At 34.5% G+C, this 8,144-nt stretch overlaps 1 long non-coding RNA gene across 5 annotated transcripts; it reads right to left on the bottom strand.

The window, feature by feature from the left end:
• Window positions 1-454: 454 nt before the first annotated feature.
• Window positions 455-7,694, bottom strand: LOC110908860. 5 transcript variants are annotated; one of them, XR_002574944.2, is made up of 8 exons: window positions 6,786-6,987; window positions 6,367-6,425; window positions 5,014-5,987; window positions 3,490-4,794; window positions 2,766-2,915; window positions 2,545-2,652; window positions 1,140-1,541; window positions 455-1,067 (listed from the first exon to the last, which is right to left on the bottom strand). It is a non-coding gene; the product is annotated as an uncharacterized LOC110908860 (long non-coding RNA). The 5 variants fall into 5 exon arrangements; XR_002574945.2 differs by lacking the exon at window positions 6,786-6,987 and adding an exon at window positions 7,561-7,694 and having other exon boundaries at window positions 467-1,047; XR_002574947.2 differs by lacking the exon at window positions 6,786-6,987 and adding an exon at window positions 7,561-7,615 and having other exon boundaries at window positions 467-1,047; window positions 6,390-6,425.
• Between the last annotated feature and the right edge of the window lie 450 nt (window positions 7,695-8,144).

Here is an 8,144-nt window from a genome sequence, read left to right on the forward strand (position 1 = left end):
CAATTTTGTTAGCTGAGGTTCGAACAAGGTGATGTTGAAGTTTATTAATTTGTATTTTATATTTATTTATATTTAGTTTTGTAATCGGTGTTGTACTATCATATCTCTTATGAACATGAATAACAAGATTATCATTATTATATATTTTAATTAAAAGTAAACCTTCCTGTTTTCATGTAGAGCCAAGGACCTTCATAGAAATTAAAATCTTTTGTATACATGCGAGTCAAGATATAACACTCATTCCATACAAATCCATGGGCAATTGCCAATATGCAAAACCAACTATAAACTCAACAATGAATAAAACTTACACAGTTAACACTACCATTGCTACGAAGCAGACTGAATTATTTAGATAAATGAGTTTCTCAACCAAGGGTTATTGGAGTCCCTACCATTGCTTTTATTTTAACCACATAGTCGTGGGTTCAAGTCCCTACCAAAACGGGAAGACGATCAAGACTGAGTCGAGAAGTTACCTTTCATGAAAGTGTAATGTACAAGGTAACAAATAAATATTAGGGACATTACATGATCAAAGTTCTTTTCTTTCTATAAGCTCATATGGGTCGAAATTCTAATGCCATATACAATAAGACCATACATGGTTCCTTCATAACATATGAATTTCAAATTCATAGGAACATGAGCATCAATGAACTCGTTACCTGAGTTGAATTCCCACACAATAACTTCCATTAATCCGTCTTCTCTGAGCTTCGGTACCCTTTCATTGTGTAAGTTTACTAAACTTGGAGATCTAAAATAAAAAAAATTAAACTCTTTGTTTTTCTTAAGGAGTACACCTCGCACCTTCACCGGACACTGCAAACCGTGACATTTTTGTGATAGCTTGAATACAAGATGACATGCATAATTTGTATTTGTCAACAACTTTTGGGTTTCAATCTTGCCTTTGATCCGAAATACTTGGCGTGATAAAAGCTCAGCCACTTCTACAAAGCTACATTAGAAGACTCGTATAAAACCATCTTTGCGAAGCATGTGACATTTCTTTCCGTTGGCTTTGCTTAGGGAGAAAAACTGTTCATCATAAGATTTAACTACATTATCACCGGACATTAATTAGTATTTCAATTTCAAATAAATATATATTTTTTTTCAAAATAACAAACCTTTTCATCATCTTCTAGTTGCGTTATTTCATCATAATCAACTGACACTTGTTATTTTGAAAATGGATGCCTTCAACATAGATTGCACCACTTCCACAATAGTATCAGGATAAGCTCTCAAGTAGAACCTCAAAATCAACATCTTTCTTGTGAGGTATGAATCGGCGCAATTCTATCATCATCCACTCATCACCGCATGTTGCAAAATATGCATGCAGGGTTTCCCTCCCCATTTGGTACTTGAGGTTGACATACATTAGTTGACTTGACAATTTTCTTGGCTCACAAAATTTAAAGACAAGGTGAGCACCATAAATCACATTTGGAGTTAAAAATTGAGATTTAATCTTGATTTGAATCTTTAAATTTGGAGTATCCATCATTTTCACCACTCTTTGAAATCTGCAAATTTAAGATTTAGAGTAAATTTTTCACACCAACTATTCTAATGCACATAAACATGTCCATTTTTTTAATTAATATTCTTTCTATCCCAAAATAAAAGAAATAAAAATATGTCCTATTTTAGCAGAAGTTCAGATACATAATTACATATTTTTAGCATATACATAATTAAAATATTTAATTAAAGCATCACATTTATTGTTGAAAATATGACCAATTAAATAATTACACATTTTTAGCATATTCTTAATTAAAATATTTAATTAAAGCATCACATTTGTTTGTTGAAAATATGACCAATTAGATAATTACATATTTTTACCATATACATAATTTGTAATGTGACAACATTGGAGTATCCATTCTACATTGTCCCAAGGGATTGATCTTGACTTCGTTGCTTTAGTTGGATGTTCATTATAGTTTATTTGTGTTTCGTCTTTATCCAGATTAATAATCTGTTGGTTCAGGCCCTGGTTAACACACACAAACACACACTAGAACCCAAACTGCCAAACTGGTTCGACTCTTTTGTATTAAATGAAAACTGATTACAAGAGTTGGAGATCTAAACTAAGGTACTTGACTCTATTTATAATTGAAACAAACAAATAAAAACACATGCTAAACAACCCACGTAACTGCATGCTCATGACTTCCACTTTTTCTCCTATTTACTTGGTCAAAACTATTTGCCAAATTAATATAAAAGTGCAGCCAATTTCACCGATATTTCCCACGTCCAAAACAGCCTTAATTGACCCTTTTACCCATGGAACAGTTATTCTCTTGACCCACAACCCGTGAACGGTTTGACCCGTGACCCGTGAACAAACCCGATTAGCCCAACATAATCCAGTAAAATATTTTAATGTATAGTTAGTTACATTCTTAAGAATGAACTGAAACAGAAAAGAAAAAGAAAGACAATATATTTAACCTTAAAATTTACATCGCAAGATAAAAAGATAGTTTTAATAGACTATAGAACGGTAAGTACCTTGATTTTTTTTAAAGATCTCCACTTATGACAACTGTGGTTTCCATATGAAAACTTTGTCGCTGATACTGTTTCATTTATTTCTCCATTGCTGCCTTGTGACAAACACTATTACACAAAACGGAACGAATGAAGATAATGAGAATAAAAAGGATTTTGTAAGCCAACGACACAAAAGATGCACAAAATGACTCAGACAAGAGAATGATGAAGGTAATTACCACTTTTTCGTCTTGAAGTAGGATTCCTTTGGAGAACATGTGGTAGAGATCTTTTTGACTTGTGTTTGAGTAGACATCAGTCAGTTTCAACATCCGCATTATTTCTTTGTAGTCACTTTGCAGTTTGGCCTCCCATATTTCGAAATCCTACTGTTATAGAGAGTAATATAATAAAAGGGGAAATTCATTTTCATTTTGTTATGTCATCGAGAAATATACTATCATTAAAAATAAAATAAAAAATATCTGACAATCTTGGTTTTAAAGCGCAAGAAAAGCACAGTTTTTTGGGTTTTTTGAGGTCTGAGGCACGCGCCTTATGTATTTTGGGTGTTTTTATGTTGTTTTATGCGTACAATAGGTTTTTTGGCTTGTACATGTCGGTAAAATCATATATAAACCTTATTTATAGTTATATTTTGGATAAGGGATGCTAAAAACCTATGAGATAGATATAAAAATTTATATAATCTCCTTGCGCCTTGGGGTACAAAAAGCCCATCGCTGTTGCGCCTCATATTTAGACCTCGTCGCTTTTATGCGCCTCTCGCTTTTTAAAATTAAGCTAACAATAAAGTGCTTTAAGGAAATAGTCAATAAACATAATAATATTTTTTTTCTTAACATTTACAGGAAAAAAAAGTTGTTCATCTGTTTCTTGATATCTTTAATGAATATTCTATTTCTGTTATGAGAAAAAGATAGTTGAATGGAAATTACTTACTTGGAATTCCAACGCTTTCTTGAGTTGTAAGACCACCTCCCTTGCGGTCGGCCACTCCTCTCTTTAAACACTTAAGCACCGATAAGCAATCGTTTGGAAAGTAATCAATGATTTTGGCACCACTTTATCCTTTATACCCTCAAACACCAATTCATCAAGTTTTCCTTCTTTATAAAATTGTTTAACCAAACTAACAAGAGTCCTATGTTCATCCTTATGGTCTTTTAAAATGGCCAATCTTCCACACATCATCTCAAATAAAACCACACCAAGCGAATATATATCAGATTCTTTCGTTAAGAAACACCTTTCCATGTAAAACGGGTCACAATAGCTAGGTGTGCCGGAAGCATAATCGACCACAAAGTCAAATTCGTTACACACAACAGTTATTATGGACAACCCAAAATCCGTAATTTTTGCCTTCCAATCACCATTTAATAGAATGTTATCATCATAATCATACTCGGTAAATCCCACCAATAGCAAAGCAAAGGTAGGGTCTAAGGAGGGTAAGATGTAGACAGCCTTACCTCTACCCCGTAGGAATAGAGAGGCTGCTTCCAGTGAGACCCCCAGCTCGATAGTAGTTTTGCATCAAGCCTTGGACATAAGGCACATAACACTCAGCAATCGGGACAAAGACCGATTAGTACATGTACCCTTTTGTCTTTCGGCTATCAACACCACCACATGGTGCATGATTAACCGTCCTCAGCTTTTAACATTATTTTCACGAAATTAGTAAAATAACGTTAAAATTAGTGCACTTTCACTTTTGCCCCCAGATGGCCCACACATATATACATTATATGCGCATACCGCAAGCGAGGCGTCATTTAATAGAATGTTAGATGATTTTATATCCCCATGTATTACAAAAGCTTGTGTTGTACCACTTCCGTAAAGAAAATCCAACCCCATTGCAACATCAATGCCGATCTTAAGTCGTTCCATCCATGTAAGACTGGGTTTTATCAAATGCCTATCCAGAGTTCCGTTTATGGCATACTCATAAACAGAGATTCTTTCTTCGTTTTGGTTACAGTAGCCTACAAGACCGATAATATTAGTGTGCTTGTACTCAAAAAGAATTTCCAGCTCTGTCACAAATTCTCTTTCTCCCGGAACAAACTCCACATCATGCCGCTTTACAGCAATAGGAGTAGGTCCATTAGGACGTAGAATTTCTCCACTATAAACCTTCCCAAGTCTTCCATGCCCAATTAAATTTTCATCATCGAAGTTTTGTGTGGCAAATTTTATGTCTTCAAGTGACATTCGAAGGCTGTCCTTGTGAGTTTCCTGTGAATTATGTGAATCATTTTGAGAATTATTTTAAAGTAAATCGAACTTATGTAAATGTTAAGAATTAATTAGGAAAAAACGAAACGTTCGTAGATATAGTTTTATCGCATCACAAGTCCACATTTCTTTTAATACAATAATGAAAAACCGCACTAATTATTACAAGAGATCGAGATCACGAAAAGAAGAAAACAAGTAACATTTTTTTGGACTTACTTGAAAGTTTGATGCTTTCATAAGTTCCTCAATGACGACTTTCATTGTTGGACGCTCGGCTTGCTTTTCTGCCAAACATCTATTCCCGATTGTTACAAACGTATTTAAAGAATCTTGATTGGGTCCTTTACTTAGTGTAAAGGTATTTTCTTCTTTTAAATTAGGATCTATAATTTCCTTTATTGTTCCTTTCTCAAAGTTGTCTCACAATGGGTGCAAAACCTTTTTCAAATTCGTTGGTGTATACCGGATCATAAGCCAATCTTCCGCACATGATCTCAAATAACACCACCCCAAAAGAGTAAACGTCAGATTCTTTTTTCAACTTGTGTCTGGGTCCAGGTACACTTGTGTGCCTGTAACTTTGGCTACGTTGATAGTGCTCGCTTTGTGATCAAGTGGGTGGAATATGGAGAGTCCAAAGTCAGCAATCTTTGCCTCCCAGTTCTCGCCCAGTAGAAATTGGCACTCTTTATGTCACGGTGGATTATCTTTTGTTTGTTGTCCATAGTTGTATGAAGGTAATCTAATCCACATGCAATACCAACGCATATTTTTTTTCGTTGCACCCAAGTAAGATTAGTCATCTTTCCTTCGCTACCCAAATAATCATCAAGGCTTCTCCTTGAAACATGCTCATAAACAAGGATCATATGAGGACGTTCATAGCAGAAGCCAAGAAGAGATACGATATTAAGATGCATACAACTACTTAGCGCTTCAATTTCCGTAAAGAATCCTTGTTCTCCTTGTGTGTCTTCTCTATTTAAGATATATTTTATAGCTACAGTGTTGCATCTCCTCGGTGGTTCTGATTCGCAATTTCCTTTCATTGCACCAGAATCAAAATGTTCAAGTTCTGCTTTATACACCTAACCATACCCGCCTGACCCAACGAAATATTTTTCAGCAAAATTCTCGGTCGCTGACTTTATAGAATCAAGTCCAATCTTCAAGTATTCCAGAGCTTTTCCCTACAACAGATCATGTGCAAAATCTCCAAGCGTCAAATGAAAAGTAGAGTTTGCAGCCCTTAAATTCTAGTAACTAAATATCTTCTGCATGCCGCCGAATTATTTTTTATTTTTTTTCAAATTTGAAAATGTTAAAACTGATGTTTTTTAAAATGTTAAATTAAATTTTTAATTCTGGGGGATATGAACCAGGATTAGTATTTTAAATACGATAGGGAAGCACCCATTAGGAAGTTTTCCCCTTTTACGGATCACTCTCGTAGGTGACTCTCACAGAATATGAAAATTCAATATCATGAAATATGTTGTTATAGTTGTGTGTTGATTTAGTATATAATGTTTCCAGGACATAATCGTGCAGGAAAAAGAGTTTATTTACCTTCCAGTAGGATGTTGACGTACCTTTGACCGCAGGTGTTGAGTGTTCCTTAGTACCAACTGCAACAATTTCAAATGAATTAAAATCATTAATAACTTAACAGATCAAACGTATTACTACCAAAATCGTAAAAAAAAAAAAAAAAAAAAAAAAAAAAAAAAAAAAACCCTTAACTTTCACACACAGGCATAACGTCGAACACCTTATCTACACCCAGATATCATAAATTCACAGCACAAGTATAATAAACAAAAGAAAAAACAAATCAAAAGTGAGAAATCATCTTATGTATATAATCCGAACGTCGTAAGACACATAAATCAACCGAACAAGTATGCTTCAATATTAAGTCTAACATCGATTACGAACAGAAACAAAACGAAACCCTAGAAATTGAAATTGAGAGATTAAGAGTTCACCTGAAGAACTTTTGCTTGATTTGTGTGTTGATCAGTGAATGAGTGGAAGTTTATTCGTTGATGATTTGTAAGAAGATGAACAGGAAGCGTGATGATTTGTAAGAGATAGAGAAGAATCTGGATTTGTGCGATCGGAGAGAGAGAGAGGAGGAGAGAGAATGTGTGATGAGAGAGAGTATGGTTCAAGTGGGATGGATCTAATGGGACTACCTAAGGGTGATGATTTGGGGTGTTCAAAAAAATCTGAATCCGAAACCGAATCCGAAATATCCGAAAACCCGTAACCGAAATATCCGAAATTTCGGATATCCGAATTTTCGGATATCCGAAAATCGGATAATCCGAAAATTCGGATTCGGATTCGGATGTTAATTTTAAAATTTTTCGGATAATCGGATTATCCGAATCCGAAAACTTAATTTTTTTTATTAATATACTACACCCATCAGGCATTTAGGCCACTAGTCCAATAGTCCATTAGAGCATTACCCATTTACCCATCGGCCCATCCAACCCATTTACCCTAAATCCCTAATATCATATGCCACATTCATCATTCAGATTCAGACACGCAAAATTCAAAAGAAGAAAACTAGTATAATAAACAAATGAAAAAACAAATCAAAAGTGAGAAATCATCTTACGTATATTATCCGAACGTTGTAAGCCACATAAATCAAACGAACAAGTATGCTTCAATATTAAGTCTAACATCGATTACGAACAGAAACAAAACGAAACCCTAGAAATTGAAATTGAGAGATTAAGAATTTACCTGAAGAACTTTTGCTTGATTTGTGTGTTGATCAGTGAATAAATGGAAGTTTATTCGTTGATGATTTGTATGAAGATGAACAGGAAGCGTGATGATTTGTAAGAGATAGAGAAAAATCTGGATTTGTTCGATCGGAGAGAGAGAGAGAGAGAGAGAGGAGGAGGAGGAGGAGAGAGAACGTGTGATGGGAGAATATGGTTTAAATGGGATGGATCGAATGGGTAACTAAAGCATGTGTGTTGTGTTTTTAAAATATAAAAACAATTAAACCGTATTGTGGCTGGGGCTTACACATTCAATCGGCATGGGTTAGTTAAACAATTAAACATCCTACATGAGCACCACATTGTGGCTCGGTGCTTACAAATTCAGCCAACTTGGCGGCATGGGTGAGTTAACAACGAAACATCATACATGAGCTAGATTCACATAGTTTATATGATGGGTTGGTTAATAACTTAACATAATACATAAGCTAGATCCAAAAAAAACCAGCTTTAATTCAGTAAGAAAAATAAATTAAATTACGAATCCAAATAAGTAAATTTGAAAACAAATTCAACAAGAATAATAAAATATAAAAC

Source organism: Helianthus annuus, chromosome 16, assembly GCF_002127325.2.
Source record: "Helianthus annuus cultivar XRQ/B chromosome 16, HanXRQr2.0-SUNRISE, whole genome shotgun sequence".
Taxonomy (NCBI): Eukaryota; Viridiplantae; Streptophyta; class Magnoliopsida; order Asterales; family Asteraceae; genus Helianthus; species Helianthus annuus.